Source organism: Dermacentor variabilis, chromosome 10 (assembly GCF_050947875.1).
Source record: "Dermacentor variabilis isolate Ectoservices chromosome 10, ASM5094787v1, whole genome shotgun sequence".
In the NCBI taxonomy this organism is placed as follows: Eukaryota; Metazoa; Arthropoda; class Arachnida; order Ixodida; family Ixodidae; genus Dermacentor; species Dermacentor variabilis.
The window spans coordinates 101,124,683-101,144,993 of NC_134577.1; the positions used below are offsets into that span (position 1 = coordinate 101,124,683).

The window sequence follows — 20,311 nt, forward strand, 5'->3', positions numbered from 1 at the left end:
TGGAAAGAATCTGCGATTTCTTACATACTTTTTCCTAAAAACTGCTCATAAACGAAAAACCTTGTAAGCAGAGATTATTTATAACGTCGAAGCAGTCATAAGCGAGAAAACATCACTGCACTAATAATCGGTGAAAAGGCAAATGAGTCGGTTGTTATAAAATTTCACGGGAAAAGCGGGAGTTCGTTCGCAGGCGCACAGTACGAAGACGATTACTTCTGAACTTAATCTTTCTTACTGGAAGAAAACGCTTATCAATATTTTCAATTTCGCGTTGAGGCGATAAAATTGCGTAAGTAAATTTTGACAACCAGCGCTCAGCAAGCGCTCGTTTCAATGTTTATTCCGATGCGTAGTGGAGGAGCTGAGGCACGCTTATAATACGCATTTCTTTGCGTCCACCCAGCTTTCCACGACAACCATAGACAAAGGTCCATGGGATGAAAATCTTTGGTCCTCATTTGCCTGGCACGCCACATATACGGTGAGTTTCCAGAAAGACACAATCTATCTTCTGCCACTTCTGTGTGCGCGAATTGTCACATTTCATTATAAAAAACACAAAAACATGCGATTACACAAACACGTCGCAGCAGCGCGCAGAACCAACAGACACGTTGAAAATAGAAAGCAGGATAGACGAATGGATGCTGCGAGCATCCCCTTTGAAACGGGGCGGTGGGTGGCGCCGCCAGAAGGTCGCATGGGGCATGCGTGGACATGGGCTGTTGTTGCGGCCTCCATTATTCCTTAAATATTAACCGGTACACTCTAGTTTTTGTCGTGTTGCGCATAACCGCATACAGTGTTGTGACATATGCTACATATGGTGTTCAATGGGATTTGCATGGCGCGGCGTCCTTTCCTAGAGTGATTGACCCCTGAAGAAAGCCGAGTGTGAAGCCCGGAGAAGTCTGTGCTCATTAGGATAACCGCTGGGTACCCGGTGACAACGTGGTTTCGAACACAGGCCCCCGGGCAGCAGAGGCGCACACTCAACGACTAGGTCATGGCTGCTGAAGCCGCCGTGGTCACTGGTTATTTAGGCCGGCGAACAGCAGAGTCGTGGGATCTCAGGAGCGGCCGACATCGCGGCCGACATCGCGGCCGCTCAGGTGGAGTACGCTAGCGTGTTCTCTCTCTCTCTCTCTCTCTCTATATATATATATATATATATATATATATACATATATATATATATATATATATATATATATATATATATATATATATATATATATATATATATATATATATATATATACATATATATATATATATATATATATATATATATATATATATATATATATATATATATATATATATATATATATATATATATACATATATATATATATCATCAGCCTGGTTACGCCCACTGCAGGGCAAAGGCGTCTCCCATACTTCTACAGCTACCCCGGTCATGTACTAATTGTGGCCATGTTGTTCCTGCGAACGTCTTAATGTCATCCGCCCACCTAGCTTTCTGCCGCCCCCTGCTACGCTTCCCTTGCCTTGGAACCCATTCCGTAACCCTTAATGACCATCGGTTATCTTCCCTCCTCATTACATGTCCGGCCCATGCCCCCCCCCCCCCCATTTCTATTTCTTGATTTTAACTAAGATGTCATTTACCCGCGTTTGTTCCATCACACAATCTGCTGTTTTCTTATCTCTTAACGTTACACCCATAATCCTTCTTTGCATAGCTCGTTGCGTCGTGCTCAATTTCAGCAGAACCCTTTTCGTAAGCATCCAGGTTTCTGCCCCATACGTGAGTACTGGTAAGACACAGCTGTTACACCCTTTTCTCTTGAGGATAGTGGCAACATCCTGTTCATGATTTAAGAATGCCTGCCAAACGCACCCCAGCCCATTCTTATTCTTCCGGTTATTTCAGTCTCATGATCCTGATCCGCAGTCCTTACCTGCCCTAAGTATACGTATTCCCTTACCACTTCCACTGCCTCGCTACCTATCGTGAACTGCTGTTCTCCTCCGGGACTGTTAAACATTACTTAAGTTTTGTGCAGATTAATTTTCACACCCACCCTTTTGCTTTGCCTCTCCGGGTCAGTGAGCGTGCGTTGCAATTGGTCTCCTGAGTTACTAAGCAAGGCAATATCATCAGCGAATCGCAAGAAGCTAAGGTATTCTCCATCAACTTCTATTCCCAATTCTTCCCACTCCAGGTCCCTGAATACCTCCTGTAAGCATGCTCTGAATAGCATTGGATAAATCGTATCTCCCTGTCTGACGCCTTTCTTTATTGGTATTTTGTTGATTTCATTATGGAGGACTACGCTGGCTGTGGAGCCGCTATAGATGTCTTCCAGTATTTTTACATATGGCTCATCTACACCCTGATTCCGTAATGCCGCCATGACTGCTGAGGTTTCGACTGAATCAAACGCTTTTTTCGTAATCAATGAGAGCTATATATAAGGGTTGGTTATATTCCGCACATTTCTCTATCACCTGATTGATAGTGTGAATATCGTCTATTGTTGAGTAGCCGTTACGGAATCCTGCCTGGTCCTTTGGTTTAAATCTGCTGTTACCTGATCCTCCCCAGCTGCCTTTCCCCTTTGCACAGCTCCCAAGGCGTCCTTTACTTCTTCCGGTATTCCTTGTGGGATTTCATGTGCGCATAGACTATTCTCTCTCACATTATCGTCGTGGGTGTTACTGGTACTCTATATATCTCTATAGAACTCCTCAGCCATTGAACAATCTCATCCATATTAGTAACGCTATTGCCGGCTTTGTCTCTTTACGCATACATCTGATTCTTGCCTATTCCTAGTTTCTTCTTCACTGCTTTTAGGCTTCCTCCATTCCTGAGAGCATGTTCAATTCTATCCATATTATAGTTTCTAATGTCAGCTGTCTTACGCTTGTTGATTAACTTGGAAAGTTCTGCCAGTTCTATTCTAACTGTAGGGTTAGAGGCTTTCATACATTGGCGTTTCTTGATCAGATCTTTCGTCTCCTGCGATAGTTTACTGGTATCCTCCCTAACGGAGTTACCACCAAATTCTATTGTGCACTCCTTAATGATGTCCATAAGATTATCGTTCATTGCTTCAACACTGATGCCCTCTTCCTGAGTTAAAGCCGAATACTTGTTCTGTAGCTTGATCCGGAATTCGTCTAGTTTCCCTCTAACCGCTAACTCATTGATAGCTTCTTATGTACCAGTTTCTTCCGTTCCCTTCTCAAGTCTAGGCTAATTCGAGCTTTTACCATCCTATGGTCACTGCAGCGCACCTTGCCGAACACGTCTACATCTTGTATGATGCCAGGGTTAGCGCAGAGTATGAAGTCGATTTCATTTCTAGTCTCACCATTCGGGCTGCTCCACGTCCACTTCCTGCTAACCCGCTTGCAGAAAAAAGTATTCATTTTCAGGATATTATTCTGTTCTGCAAACTCTACTTATAACTCTCCCCTGCAATTTCTAGAGCCTTTGCCATATTCCCCCACTGACGTGTTTCCAGCTTGCTTCTTGCCTAACCTGGCATTGACGTCGCCCATGAGTATAGTGTATTTTGTTTTGACTTTACCCATCGCCGATTCCACGTCTTCATAAAAGCTTTCGACTTCCTGGTCATCATGACTGGATGTAGGGGCGTAGACCTCTACCACCTTCAATTTGTACCTCTTATTAAGTTTCGCTACAAAACCTGCCACCCTCTCGTTAATGCTATAGAATTCCTGTATGTTACCAGCTATATTGTTATTAATCCGGAATCCGACTCCTAGTTCTGTTCTCTCCGCTAATCCCCGGTAGCAAAGTACGTGCCCGCTTTTTAGCACTGTATAAGCTTCTTTTGTCCTCCTAACCTTACTGAGCCCTATTATATCCCATTTACAACCCTCTAATTTCTTCAATAACACTGCTAGACTCGCCTCACTAGATAACGTTGTAACGTTAAACGTTGACAGGGTCAGATTCCAAACCACGGTGCGGCAATTATGCTTCAGAAACTTTCTTTTCTTCTTCTCCTCCCGTAAACTCGCTCTCTTAACTACTACACGCAGAGACAAAGCAACAGCGCTCGCATTCGATCCCATGAATTTGAATATATATATATATATATATATATATATATATGCACCCACACACACACACACACACACACATATATATATATATATATATATATATATATATATATATATATACATATACTCGCAGTACAGCCCTCTGGGCCGTTCTCTTTTCGAAAGTAGTCTTATTAGGGTTGTTATAATTACACGAAGGCATTTCGCCCTCGTGAGCAGCAGTCCTTGCGATAGTTACTCGGGCTAGCTTCCCAAGCTAAGCGTGCCGCGCTCGCACCTGTTTAAGATTTTCCTAGACTCTAGAGCTATACTATGTCCGCGCAGCCTTGAGCGATCGGAACGCTCGTTTTCTGCGCTTAGCCGGCAGAGAAGGGGGCTTTGTTCCGGCCACAAAGCGCTCCATGTCTCAGAAATGTGCCTGGTGTGGTCTCGGGCGGACGCTGTCCTCTCGGTGAGCGCGTATTCAGCTCATCTTTTAAAAAGTTCAATACTTACAAGCATTTGCTTCGCAAACCATACTTAGTTCAAGGGAATTTTCCAGGTCTCAATAATTTCTCTCGTCGTATTCGAGTGCTGATTGCAATGTTATCGGTTGGTAACGAAACTTCCTCTCAAGTCTCTAAATATTTTAAGGCAGTTTGTCGCAAGCGTATTATGGCCACGCACACTTATATCTCCTTCCCTTCCTCTGCCGCGGGTGAGCTTTAAAAACACGGCGCTGCAATTATGCTTGAGAAACTTCCCTTTCTTCTCCTCCCTTAAACTCGCTTTCTTAACTACTACACGCAGAGACAAAGCAAGAGCGCTCGCATACGATCCCATAGATGAGATGAATATATATATATATATATATATATATATATATATATATATATATATAGAGAGAGAGAGAGAGAGAGAGAGAGAGAGAGAATTATCAGTCATAGCACTCGTAGTACAGCCCTCTGGGCCGTTTTCTTTTCGAAAGTAGTCTTATTAGGCTTCTAATTACACGAAGGTATTTCGCCCTCGTGAGCAGCAGTCCTTCAGATAGTTACTCGGGCCAGCTTCCCACGCTAACCGTGCCGCGTTCGCCTGGCACGTGATCAAGCTTTTCCTCTTCTCTTAAGCCGTTCGAGTTTCCTCTTAACCACGTGCGGCCACTTTTCAAGAAAGTATGTCTTCCAACCAAAATCGACCACCGCGGACAACATCAGTCCCTTTCCACGTAAGTATGAGGCGCGGAGCCGGAGCTGTGCCGCTTCAAAGTAACCTGGGGCCTGACGGACCAACCGACTGAGCTATCTTTCCGGGCAACATCCAAGTTTCACGAGTTCAAATCACCTGTTCTTTTCTTTTTCTTCCTCCTTTTTTTCTTTTTTCTTCCGTCCTTTTTAATATATCTTTTCTTTTAGTTTATCACTGTATGGGACCCTCATAAAAAGCAATCTTCTGTATTATGTATGGCCACACATGTGCAGGTCATAAACAGCAGGTTCTCTAGTTGAGTGCCATCCGTGCGGTATAACCGAGCTCACATTGGTCTACCTTGACTGATCAAATAAGGCACCACTGTAGGTTAAATGAGGCAAACAACTGCTGCGGGGGCGGTAGAGTATCCGCCTCGCGTGCAAGAGGACCGTGGTTCGAATCCCGATGCCGCGGAATTCTCCAGCAGAAAAAAAAACCGTGTGTTGAGAAAATTGCCTCAACAGGACAGGACCACAGTTTTATATATATATATATATATATATATATATATATATATATATATATATATATATATTATACGGTCCGGCGCTCGATCAGCTGTACTACCTCTCTCTATTCTATTGTTCTAGTCGTGAACGCTTACTGCCCAAAGTGCTTCGCGACATTTGGTGGAAGGTGCTGGGCCTTTTGCAAACCTGGAACTCCGAAGCCGAACGACCCTGTCCCATCTCCCATGCCTGGGGAGGAGACTAGGCCTACCGATCCACCCCAGTCACCACCGGTCATCTGTCCTGGGGCACCACGCCAACGGGATCCTCCTAGATTCAATGGCACTGGCCATCATGACGTAGAGGACTGGCTGTCGTCGTACAAACAAGTGAGTGCCCACAACAAATGGACTGACGCTGACAAGGTTGGTTACGTACCTCTCTACTTTTCCGGTGTCGCCCATCTTTGGTTCCGAAACCATGAGGCTGGCTTTTCCACCTGGACAGCATTTCAAACGACACTTTAAGCAGTCTTCGTTCGCCCTGCTGTGCGCAAACTTCGGGCTGAACAGGTTCGCTGTCGTGCCCAACGAGAGGACGAAACCTTTACAAGCTGTATTGAAGATGTAACTGACATTTGCCATCGTATCAACCCAGATTGAGGCCGCTTAGACTGCCTCGAAGGCGCCAAATTCTTCTCATCTTTACACTTACTACGATCTGGGTATTGGAAAAACAAGTGGCTGAGTCAGACCGTCCAAAAACGGCCTTCACACCTGACGGTTTATTTGAATTCACCGTGATGCCATTTGGCCTGTGTAACGCACCTGCCACACTTGAAAGAATGATGGACAATATCTTGCGCGGCCTCAAACGGCAGGCACGCCTATGTTATCTTGACGACATCGTTATCTTTTCACCGCACTTTCCTTCCCACTTCGACTTGAACGCGTCCTCAAGCGCATCGCAGTTGCTGGCCTCCAGCTTAACTTGAAGATGTGTCGTGTCACTGTCCGGCAGCTGGTCATCCTTGGCCATGTCGCGCAGAAAGAAGGTGTACTCCCTGATCCGGCGAAACTACAAGCTGTTGCCCAGTTTCCGTGACCAACGACCTTCAAAGAACTGCGCAGCTTTAGTGGCTGAGCGTCATACTTCCGGCGTTTCATCCCAAATTTCACCACAAATATTGACACATTTAACGCAGCTTCTTCGTGGTGCCAACAACCTTTCGACCTGGTCGGTCACCGGATTCCGATGCCGCATTCACGAAGCTGCCTCGTATCTTGACGTCACCTCCAATTCTGCTCAATTTGACCCAATTGCTCCAGCTGAAATACACACGGACGCCAGTGGCGTCGACCTTGGTGCCGTTCTCACTCAGAGAAAGGCTGGCTTCGATGAGTACGCCGTTACTTTACCAGTCGTCCACTCACTAAACCTGAATAAAACTATTCTGTAACAGAAAAAGAATGCCTCGCTATAATTTGGGCCATAACCAAATTCCATTCCGTATCTTAATGACCGCCCATTTGACGTGATAACTTATCACCATTCGCTGTGCTGGCTGTCGTCCTTAAAAGAACCATCCGGCCGTCTTCCTCGACGGGCCCTTAGACTGCAGGAGTACGACATTCGAGTGAAGTACCGTTCTCGCCGAAAACATTTGGGTGCGGATGCCTTGTCTCGGTCGCCACTATCATACGAGGTAAGCTCCCCGAAGACCGTATTGTCCGAGTCTTCTGTTGCTGCCACGGAAATTCTTTTCGAGCGGAAGAAAGACCCATGGATTGTGTCCATGCTGGGTTTCTTGTCCACCCCATCGACACCCACTACCAATCGCACAATACGTCGACAAGCAAAGCACTTCTCCATTCGCTACGGGCTCTTGTACCGTCGTAACTACCTCCCGGGCGGCCGCAAATGGTTGCTTATCATCCCTCGGCATCTGCGTTCGGATATTTGTGCAGCGTTCCACGACGATCCCCTGTGCACACATGCAGGCATTCTGAACACATACACGCGTCTACGCCTTCGTTAGGACTGGCGGGGGATGTATCGATTTATCCGTCCTTATGTGCGTTCCTGTCTCATTTTCTAACGCCGCAAAGATCCCCCTCGTCGTTCGACCGCCCCATTGCAGCCTTTGCCTTGCCGTGCACGTGCTTTTGATCGAGCAGGCATCGACATTTACGGACATATGCCAACCACATCAGACGGCAATCGCTGGGTAATCGTGGCCGTCGACCATCTCACGCGCTATGCGGAAACTTCCACTTTGTCCAGCGCTTCCACACGTGACGTCGCCTGGGTTCTCCTGCGCTACGTCACCGTGCGCCACAGAGCTCCCAGGGAGTTGCTCATCGACAGACTTGCTCTCAGACGTAATCGAGGGTCCCCTACAAGAATGCCGCATCATTCATCGCACCACTACTGCATATCATCCGCAGACTGATGGCATGACCGAGCGCTTTAATCACAATCTTAGTAACATGCTGGCCATGCGCGTTGTATACGACCAAAGAAAATGTGACCATGCATATGGAACGAATGGGGCCTACGCCTACAATACCGCTACGCAGACTACCACGGGAGTTTCGCCCTTCTTTCTCCTGTACGGACGCGAACCTTTTTCCACAATGGATGCTATTCTTCCGTACCGCCTTGACACGGCGGAAACAACTACCTTATCCGAATATGCTGCACACTCAGAAGTGTGTCGCAATCTATCCCGTATATTTACGTCAGAAGACCAGTAACGCCAGAAGCACCATCAAGAAACTTCCCATGCACCTGCATCCTATGCTCCTTGCTCGCTGTTGTGGCTTTTGGTTCCAGCCCCTACCCCTAACTGTCACCGGCACTCGCGCTGAAGTACCAGGGCTCATACCGCTTGATCAACCGAACGTCTCCACTCAAATATGTCGTGCAACCCCTCGAGCTACCTTTGGATCATCACCGTCGAGGACACGAAATTGTGCATGTCCAGTGTCTCAAGCCGTACTATGATCCATCTATGTTGTCCTACCAGTAGGTCGCCGAGACGGTTTCCTTTTCCGCGGGGGAGATAACTGTACTTTAAAATAAGGAGCGATAGGGCTGCCGTTATGAGATAGAGAACGACGACGAGAGATAAAAACCTTGTTTCCGTGTTCGATCGGCTGTACTACCTCTCGCTGCTCTATCGTTCTATTCACGATCGCTTACTGCCCATATATATATATATATATATATATATATATATGTATATATCGAATGATAGAAGCAAGCACGCAGAAAAAATAACGCGAACTTAGTGACATTTCGCCCGCATAACCGGCCTTCAGCGGTATATATATATCCACATTTACAAATGTATAAACTTCTGTGGTGGAAGCATAGTTGCCGCGCAAGAGCAGTAGCTGCTGTGGAGAGCGGCGCGAGGGCAGTTACAGCCTTCTGCAGCCCGACTCCTCTCCTTTGTCTAACCAGGTTAATGGGCATGCATTCACAGCAGTTACGCCTCTAGAATAGAATTTAAACATGCTAGATCACAGGGAAGAAGGACGCGAGGCCAGGAAAAGAGGGCAAGCTGGCAGAGGTTTGTCTCTGGTATAAATTCGTATACTCAAAAAGTTAAAGTATGGGACTGGCTGAAATGGCTAAAGGGACAAGAAATTAATCCGTTGATCGTAGAGAGCGATGCAGCGAACCGCGTGGAAGATGAAGCGGACGCTCTTGGCGCACGCTTTCAGCGCGTTTCCAGTTCTCATCATTATTCCAAGGCATTCTTAAAACACAAACACGTAGCAGAAAGCAAGGCTATCGACCGTAAATGTAGACAGAACGTACCCTTTGACGGGTGCTTTAACATTGCCGAGCTAAGTGCCTCCCTGCCTGCATGTCAGAGCTCTGCACCTGGACCGGACAGGATCGTGTACGACATGATTAAACACCTCCCCAGTGATACTCAAGTGACATTGCTAGCACTTTTTCACGCTATATGGGATGTGGGGTATCTTCCTACCCCATGGAAAGAAGCCCTTGTCATTTCGATTCTGAAACATGGCAAATACCCTACATTAGTAACCAGTTACCGCCCCAATGTCCTCACTAGTTGTATATGCACACTTTTTGAACAAATGATAAACCATCGGTTTTTACACTTCCCTGAATAAAAAAATTTCTTGATCCCTATCACTGTCGCTTTAGAGTTGGACTATCTACAACCGACCATCTAATGCGCATACATTCAGCAAACATTCGAGACGTCTTCGTACCTGGGGTACCCTAGGGAGGCGGACTGAGTTGCATGGTTTTTGTCGTTTAAATGAACGCGCTTTGTAAAGCATTACCGCCATCTATTTTTTATTCCGTCTAGGTAGACGACATACGAGTAGGTTTCAAATCCTGCCACCTAACAGCCTGTGAGAGATAAGTACAACAGTGCTTGAACAAAGTTTCTGAGTGGGCAGATGAAAACGGGTACTAAGTGAACCCCAACACAAGCTCTTGCGTTCTTTTCACCTATAAGACAGGGCTTGCTGCCGAGCCCACTGTCGAAATATATGACCAACAAATACACGTGAACAAAGAACACAAATGTCTTGCTCTTGTACTTCACTCCAGGCTTACTTTCATTCCCTACATAAAATATCTTAAAGCAAAACGGCTAAAAGCAATGAGCCTACTTAAAATCGTATCCCACATAACATGGGGTAGCGACAGAAAGTGTTTATTGAATCTTTACACGAGCGTAGTTCGATAACAATTAGGATACGGTGCCGTGGTTTAGAACTATGCCGCCCCTAGCGCGCTAAAGATGTTAGATCTTCTCCGCTATTTAGGTATCCGCCTGGCCACTGGCGCATTTAGAACAAGCCCTGTCGAAAGTCTATACGTAGTCAGATGAGTGCTCGCTCAATTTTCAGAAAACGTACACCACCTTCCCCTATTTTCTGAAAGTGCACTCGAACATGAAAAATCCGTGTTTCACAACCGTTAACGACTTGACGCGTTCTCCATTTCTTCGTAATAGACCCTCCATGACACAACCTTTTCTCTGCGTGTGAAATAACTTGGCGAAGAAATAGATGTCCCGATACTCGAAAATCGCCTAATGCCTGCAGCTAAGCTATTACCGCGTTGGGAGTAGCAGGTGAGAGAATGTGACATATCCTTTGTAGAGGTCACAAAGCACACTACTGAGCTGAAATTTCTGTGCATTTCCTTGAGCTTCATTCGAAATGCTGGAGCTCTGAATACTACACAGACGCGTCAAAATCACATGCTGGCGTATCCTACGCTGCTGTTGGTCCCTATTTTTCTGACTCTGACGTGTTGAACCCCCTAACAAGTACGTTCACTGCAGAAGACTATGCAGTACTGCCTGTGCTAAAACATATAAAAAAAATTATACGTGACAGAGCAATCATATTCACATACTCGTTAAGTCTTGTAAAAGCGTTCATTTCTTTTAAAAAGCATACAAATCCTGTCTTCAGTGAACTTTATTTACTCTGATACAATATCAATTTATCGCACAGACATGTAGTAAAATGCTGGATTCCTGGCTATAGAGGGATCGAGGGTAATGTGCTTGCCGACGAGATCGCTATATCAATAGCATCGCAGGATATTAGTTCTGCTGCTGTCCCTGCTATAGACATGAAGGCTTTCCTAGAAAAAAAATGCAAAGCCACTGGCAACGCTTGGGGGACGCTGAAACGAGTAATGGGCTTCACGTATTCAAGCGCAAGTTAGGTTTCTTGCACCCAACTACAAAAACACGAACAGATGTCTTATTCGCTAGACTAAAAACAGGACACACATATGTCACTCATAACTCTCTCTCAGCGGTTCAGCGGTGGAGTCAAGGTAGAGCATCTGCCTCGCGTGCAAGAGGACCGTGGTTGGAATCCCAGTGCCGCAAATCCCAGTGCCGCATTAAAAAAATTGCGCGTGTTGATAAAATTGCATAAACAGGCCGGGAGTGCGGCCTGATCCCGGTGACCAGAACCGGTAACGCACTCCCTCACCCGAGCAGGATTGGCCACCCTACCCTGGTGAAGTACTTGGCTATAATACCTATATGAATACAACAATCAAACCCCGACCCTGAGCCCCCCCAGCTACGAAGTAACTGACCACCGCGGTGGTCAGACCTGCGACGCAGCAGAGGGTGCTAAGAATCCCTGGTTTCGGGCAGGCCGCCATTGGAATCTGAACCTGGCAACATTTAACGCTAGAACGTTATATAGTGAGGCGAGTTAAGCAGTGCTATTGGAGGAATTAGAGGGCAGTAAATGGGATATAATAGGGCTCAGTGAAGTTACGAGGACAAAAGAAGCATGTACAGTGCTAAAAAGCGGGCACGTCGTGTGCTACCTGGGCAGGCGGAAAGACGAGAACTAGGAATCCGATTCCTGATTTATAAGGCTATAGCTGGTAAAAGTTACGAGGACAAAAGAAGCATGTACAGTGCTAAAAAGCGGGTATGTCCTGTGCTACCGGGGCAGGCGGAGAGACGAGAACTACGAGTCGGATTCCTGATTAATTACTATACAGGAATTCTAAAGCATTATCGAGAAGGTGGCAGACCTTCTCGTGTAACTTAACAAGAGGTAGAAATTGAAGGCCATACAGGTCTACGCCCCTACATCCAGTCATGACGACCAGGAAGTCGAAAGCTTCTATGAAGACATGGAATCGGCGATGGGTAAAGTCAAAACGAAATACACTATGCTAATAGACTACTTCAATGCCAGGGTAGGCAAGAAGCAGGCTGCAGACAACTCAGTGGGGGGACATGGCATGGGCTCTAGAAATAGCAGGGAAGAGTTATTAGTAGAGTTTGCACAACAGAACAATATACAGATAATGAATACCTTCTTCAGCTAGCTGGATAGGCGAAAGTGGACGCGGAGCCGGAAGAAGTAAAGAAAGCCTTGGGAGCTATGCAAAGGAGGAAGGCAGCTTGGGAGGATCAGGTAACAACAGATTCGTTGAAGGATGGTGGGCAGCTTGTTCTAGAAAGCTGGCCACCCTCTTAACGCAATGCCTCATGACTTCGAGTGTACCGGAACCTTGGAAGAAAGCTAACATAATCCTAAACCATTATGAAGGGGACTCCAAAGAATTGAAAAATTATAGACAGAACAGCCTACTGTACGTTGCCTACAAAATATTAGCTAAGGTGATAGCAAATAGAATCTGCAACACATTAGACTTCTTTAAACCAAACGACCAGGCAGGATTCTGTAAAGGCTACTCAACAGCAGATCAAATTCACACTATCAATCAGGTCATAGAGAAATGTGCGGAATATAACCAACACTTATATATAGCTTTCATTGATTACGAAAAAGTGTTTGATTCAGTCGAAATCTTAGCAGTCACGGAGGCTTTACGGAATCAGGGCGTAGACGAGCCGTATGTAAAAATACTGAAAGATTTCTGTAGCGACTCCACAGCCACCCTAGTCCTCCATAAAGAAAGCAACAAATTCCCAATAAAGAAAGGCGTCAGGCAGGGAGATACGATCTCTCCAATGCTATTCACAGCGTGTTTGCAGGAGTTATTCAGTGACCTGGATTGGGAAGAATTGGGGATAAAATTTAATGTAGAATACCTCAGTAACTTGCGATTCGCTGTTGATATTGCCTTCCCTAGTAACTCAGGGTACCAATTGCAATGCATGCTCACTGACCTGGAGAGGCAAAGCAGAAGAGTGGGTCTAAAAATTAATCTGCAGAAAACTAAAGTAATGCTTAACAGTCTCGGGAGGGAACAGCAATTTACAATAGGCAGCGAGGCAGTGGAAGTCGTAAGGGAATACATCTACTTAGGGCAGGTAGTGACGGCGGATCCGGATCATGAGACTGAAATAATCAGAAGAATAAAAATCGGCTGGGGTGCGTTTGGTAGGCATTGTCAGATCATGAAGAGCAGGTTGCCATTATCCCTCAGGAGAAAAGCGTATAACAGCTGTGTCTTACCAGTACTCACATACGGGGCAGAAACCTGAAGGCTTACGAAAAAGTTCTACTTAAATTGAGGACGACGCAACGAGCTATGGAAAGAAGAACCATAGGTGTAACGTTAAGGGATAAGAAAAGTGCAGATTGAGTGAGAGAACAAACGCGAGTTAATGACATCTTAGTTGAAATTAAGAAAAAGAAATGGGGGGGGGGCATGGGTAGGACATGTAATGAGGAGGTAAGATAACCGATGGTCATTAAGGGTGACGGACTGGATTCCAAGGGAAGGGATGCGTAGCAGGGGATGGCAGAAAGTTAGGTGGGCGTATGAGATAAAGAAGGTTGCAGGGACAACATGGCCATAATTAGTACATGACCGGGGTTGTTGGAGAAGTACTGGAGAGGCGTTTGCCCTGCAGTAAGCGTAACCAGGCTGATGATGATGATGAACTTTCTCACGACAGGAAACAAGCCTCCAACCTGTGTTGAATGTGGTGACAGGTTGACCATCCTCCACATCTTCCTGTAGTGTCGGGAAGCCAAAACAGACAGGAGAAAACATTTTCTTTTTGCATACCGCCATTGCGTCCCTCTGCATCCGGCTATGTTTCTTGGATAAGAACCGCGTTTTTATACCAATGCATTCGTTGCATTATTGAATGATGTTGTGGTACTATCAGCGTCAAATTAAAGTTGAACAGCGGAGCGCGTGGACCAAGCATAAGTGAAGATATAGTGCGCGCCGTCCAGTCATCAACATTGACAGCCGCGCACATCCGGTTTGGCCGCACTGCGCAAGGTTTGGGAGTGAAACCATGTCAAACGGCCAAACGCGCTCGGCATGCCGGCCGCCGTCGCGGCTGCCAGCGATACCGCGCAGCGCAAGTTTGCCGATCGAAAGAGCGAATGTGGCGCGCAAGCTGCAAACCGCGCGGGTGAATCTACCTTGCGATGACGGTGCAAACTGCACAACGCGCACCGCGGTTCGCGCCGACAGCGCTTGTTCTTTCGGCGATCTGTGCGATAAGACTCGCCGTAAACTGCAATATTCTAGCTTTATTTTTCATTTTCTCCCTTTCAAATGTAAGAACCAGAACAAAAGCGGCATTATGTCACTAGAGGGGGATCGCGCAGTGCGGCCAAACCGAATGTGCGCGCCTTTCAATCGTGATGACTGGACGGCGCGCACTATATCTTCACTTATGCTTGGTCCACGCGCTCCGCTGTTCAACTTTCATTTGACGCCGATTGTACATGTTACAAGGCCATTAAATTCGTAGCGCACCCTCTTTCTAGAAGATGCCGCTATGATAGTTTTCTGTGTATAGCATATGCCTCTAGGCTTTTGTGTTTCAAGGTCTCTAGTGAGGCAATAGTGCTCTAGCCAATTTTAGCATCTCACATATTTTGTATATGGCACCATTCTTTTGCATTGCATTTTAATGTTTATAGCACACGTCATTAGTCACTGTCATAATTTTATTACACGTAAATTTTATGCAATTTACATCAACTCTATTAGGCCCCTTTGCAGCCATGTCACATCAACTTCACAGAACCAGTCAGTCCACTGCGGTCATTTACACTATCACGGCGCTCTTTGGCTATAACGGACCCTTGCGCCATTAAACATCAAGTATTGATTCATTCAGTATGCTTCGAGAAATATAATACTTCACCGAAGGGTCAGCCCTTGTTTATGTGGCAGCTACAACGTATGTTTTACAAGCACAGCAACTACTATGTGGACACACCCAAGCGACAAAGGCCCCTTTCTTCCCCGCAGCTATGAGTGACATGGGTTCCCGCGACATGCTGCTACGGCGAACATTGCCCAATCAAGCTACTAACAAACACGCACCAGCAAAGGCGCAGCCGACTCACAATCCAAACCAGCTCTTGGACACACATCGCTTAGAGCAACACCCCGGCACCCTCCAAAAATGTCTTCGGCAGACAGTGGTAAATCGAAATAGGGAACTGGGGTAAATAGGGAAATAAAAAAAAGAAAACATTCAATGGCATTTATTGCAGCGCGTCCACTTTCACGATCACCCCTTCTTCAGTCACACTAGCACTGAACCTGCGGAGAATGGCGTTCCTGATCCGCATTTTTGGCCATAAAGGGGAGACCATATTTTCTATCGCTGGGGTGCTTTCCTGTAGAATGCCAAATTTCGGCACGTTGTTTAATTATGGAACAGCACCAGTTTTTCTGTAAATATGCCGGATAGGCTGCAGCAGCCTACCTGTGTCAGTCAGGACTAATAAAATAGCAAATTCAAAAGTGACCCGAATTCTCACAGTGTCCAAGATAGTACTCCTGCATGGTCCTTGTGACCATAGCAATATTGCCACACAAAGAGTGATCTGAACTTTCGGAAAGCTTTAGAGTGACAGTGCAAGCGACATGGATGCTGCAGTGCCGAAAATCACAGCTGCATAGAATTCGAAAAAGTCGCATTTTTATTCTGCAAGGTAATAGCAGAATGCAGATTTGCTTTTTTTTTCAATTGTGAAGCCAACCGAGTTAAGGTTACGCCACAAGGCCCACTCAAAGAATTGACACTGGGCGCCAGTGCTATGTTGAATTTGACCGGAAGTTTCTGCTACGTGCCTACATTTGACGCTGCCAAGCAATCTCTCTACACTGAAATTGTCTTGACATTTCTTAGACCGTATCATAATACACATAACCTAGGCTGCGTCTAAATCGAGACTTGTGAAATACGCTTTTTGTGTGAAATTCAGCAGCACGCAGTTGAAACGAAGTGCACGTGATCGGCATACGCTAGCATTTCCTAGAGGGGGGCGCTACGTCTATCGAGACTTCTGAATGTCTGCCGATTTTGGTACATCGTTACTACAAAAAATAGTAACGCGAAGTTTGCTCTGCAGTTCTTTATTCGGCATGGAAATGACAGCCAAGACAATGCACCACTTTCATCACACCACAGACAGTCCATCTGGTCAATGAGCACAAGCGAAGCTAATAACACTCAAAAACAGATTTTCAATGACAATAAATTCTACTACACTTTACTGGAGCCGAAGTTACCTGGCACTCGCCGAATTGCACGGTGGGAGGTATTTGCCTATTCCAAGACTTTATTTCATTTCTTATCATCATCTGCAACAGCGTCAGTCGTTTCCAGTCCTGCGCCGCCTGCAGGCTCGAAGACAAGAGCACATTACCTGAGACCTATACCGAACGGCCCAGAACTGTGCAATGGCAGTAGAAAAGAGAGCGCAGTCAAACGTTCCAATCTGCTGGGTCTGCTTATATTAGTGCTGTTACGTGCAAAGCTTCAGCGGTTCATGAAATTCGTAGCACGGCCTCTTGCGAGAGGCCAGGGTTGGGGTGTTAACCTTTGTCATAGCGCATGCCTCCGTGCCCTTGTAATCAAGGGACCCGCTGAGGCTGTTGTGCTACTCATCACCAACAATAACCTGTCCATTTTTATGCATGTAACACTATTATACCCTTGTTGCACATCCTAGACTTATAGCATACCCCACTTCAGTCATTCCCATATTTTTATTCCTTATGTATATTAAGCGATTTACAGCTCTCAGTTTTAGTCCTCTATAGATCCACGTCACATGAGCGATTAGTCCATTGAGTACTCATCATCAATGCTTTGGCGCTCTTTGGCAACACTTGACACTTGCGCCATTAAGCACTGCATATCACTATCATCATCAAACTTCAGGAGCCCTATCTAAGGCTAATTGGCTAAGACCGACGTGTCTCAAGTTCTAGTGAGCATGTTCACTTTTCCGTTTCTATGCGTCTGTCAAAGCTAAAACAAGTTGGCCATCGTTGACCAGTTCATTACAATTGCGGCCTCATCCGCGTTCATGATGATGATGATGATGCTGATGATGATGTGTGGTGTTTTATGACGCAAGGGCGAGGTTTGGCCAAAGAACGCCAAGACAAAATCTGCCTTTATGCAACTAGCAAAAGACGATGCCATTAAACTTACTCTTGCTTTTACGTTTAGCATATAAAAGCTTTGAAAATCTGCTATGTAACGTCAGCTCCTAAATGCATGGAAACTGTTGAATGTCCTTGCTGGTTGACAATGCAGCAATGGTGCCTCACTGCCGCGACGTCGGCGTGGAGCACGACAGGAGAGAGAGCATGCAAACGGAGTAACAAGGAAAATTATCGCACAATCTACAATCTAATGCCAATGCCTATTTAGGGCATTGCGTTACGCTTGTGAAAGCTGAAGAAACCACGTTGTTCAACCATGCGATTGTATTCAATTCGCCTCCACTCCCCTCCACGCTGCGGTTGCGTGTTTTTTTTTTAGAGCGCAGCTCTTTGGCGTCCGTTCCTGGGTTTCGCGTCGTCGTCGGCCTCGTAACCAGCTCCGCCCCCCTTTCATCCCCCCAGCGCTAGCAGCGACCGACTGATACCGCTGGATGCCGCTGACGCCGCTAGAGAGTCAAGATAACGTGACTGCATAGAACACCGTCGCCGCCATGCAGAAAGAGGAGGAAAGGGTCCCCCCCCCCTGTATCGGCGTCAGCGGCATCAGTCAGTCGCTGCTATCTCTTCCCTCCTCCCTTTATCGTGTTGTCCGCTTGCTGCGCGCGCTTCTGCCCCCATCGTTTGCCGCTGGGTGTACACGCCGCCCCCTCCCTCCTCTTCCTGCGAGTCTCGGGTTGTCAAAGCGCCGGCTCGAACTTAATTCCTTTCTTCGCTCCTCCTCCAATGCAACCCCTGTGCGATGGCAATCAGAGAGCCAGATCGGTGGCGGCGGATCTGTATATGTGCACCGCCCGAGCCGAAATTGCCGCTGCCGTTCGCCCTGTGCGGTGGCAATCAGAGAGCCAGATCGGTGGCGGCGGATCTGTATATGTGCACCGCCCGAGCCGAAATTGCCGCTGCCGTTCGCCACTGCGAAATTATCTGCCAGTTCTTTCTGAGCCATGAGCGAGACGACCGATGGAAGTCCTCCGTCTGCTGCTGCTGCTGCTGCTGCTAAACGAGCTGCCAGAGCAGAGGCCCAGCGCCGTCGCCGTCAGAATCCAGAAGTGTGTGCCGCCGAAGCAGAAGCTTACCGTCGCCGCCGTCGAGATGATCCAGGAGAACGGGAAATATAAAAAAAAATTCTGTGATAGCGCATACATGGTTGCTCGATTTCTTTGCCTCAATCTATCGAAAAGGTGAAACAGCTTATTTGCTGCGCTCAAATTTCGCATTAGGAAGTAACGTAATCGTCGGTAATTTTTTATTTGTTACTGCTCTTTCGAAATGGACATTTATCCGAAGTAGATATTGCGCCGAAACACAATATGTTTTTGTTAAAAAGGCCTTCATAGCTGGAGCCGTGACGTCGGACGTGAAAGCTGACGACCCTCCACTTGTATACGCAGATGCCGGTGAGATACTTCTTTTACAACCTTTTTTTTATTATTTCTTTATTTACGTATCCCCGCTTAGCCCGAAAGCGTTACAGCAGGCGGGTTACAAACATTAAAAGAATACATCTCGATTCACACAGCACACCGGTCCACATGACAGTCGATTCAACTGAGCAATAGCTTTAACAGAAAAGGAATTGACATACAGGCCCGTCTGAGCCCGGCATTCTCTAATTTTGCACTGGTGGTCAGTGCGTGCCGATATATAGTTTTGCGGTTTTATGTACAATTCCCCATCAATTCCAGTTTTGTTGTGATAGATTTAATACAGAAGCTTTAGCCGCAGTTTCTTTCGGCGGAATAATATTATAGCAGGAATAATAGTTTATACTCAAGATAGTCATCCCATATAAGCAAATGGGAGACGAAATAATCAAATGTATTAGGCGATTTTTTTACGAAAGCAGGGTCACATAAAACAATAATCGTTCTCGTTACCATATATTAGGCGGGAATCTTTTACACGTATACCACATACGGCTATGGGCGCGAATAGATCTGCCTCGCAGTTCTGGACTGCGGTTCTTTAGGTTCAACAAGGCCAACAGCGCAGACAATGGGGCTACAGACACACGAACAGCGAGAAACACTGACCATCGCATGTCGATTATTCAGTGAAACAGATGAAAGCAAGACACACAAATGCAATAGAATACGTTCATCTCCAGTGCCGACACTGAAAGGCAGCAAATAAATAAATAAATAAATAAATAAGGCGGACCCACGACCTGTTGCAATCGATTTTCTTCGAAGCACTTTGTTGGTAAATTGCTAACCAGATTTCTTTTATCTTTCAAAGGATTACCAGGTGCAGAAACGTGTTTGCTTAAGGCGAACGGCTATATATCTGATCCTAGCGCGAATAGGACAACAGTAGTAAGACGATGGTGACTACGATCATGTGACGCCGCTCAGATGATTTCTCCTCCGGCCCTTCTACTCAAGCTTACGACATGGTGATTGCTGAGCTCTACATAGGTGCAGGACAACCGGAAGCGAACGAAACACGGATTGTGACGTCATCAAAGACTACATGTAATACAATCACACATGTCTATGGCTATGTCATGTAACACATGTTAAAACGACGATGGCATTTCCGCTCGAGCGATGAAACGTTAAAACCTGTTCGAGCTACACGCAACCTGTACAAAATCGCGCAGTTTC

The 20,311-nt window shown here is 46.2% G+C and overlaps 1 long non-coding RNA gene across 2 annotated transcripts in view; it reads left to right on the top strand.

Moving 5' to 3' along the window:
- Positions 1 to 386: 386 nt before the first annotated feature.
- The window catches only part of LOC142560857 (uncharacterized), a 42,767-nt gene continuing 22,842 nt past the window's right edge, over positions 387 to 20,311 (top strand). Inside the window, exon 1 of one of the 2 annotated variants that reach the window (XR_012823452.1) lies at positions 387 to 484. This is a non-coding gene — a long non-coding RNA (uncharacterized LOC142560857). Of the gene's footprint in view, positions 485 to 4,459; positions 4,523 to 20,311 lie in introns of those variants that run through there. The other variant, XR_012823451.1, reaches the window with a different exon arrangement.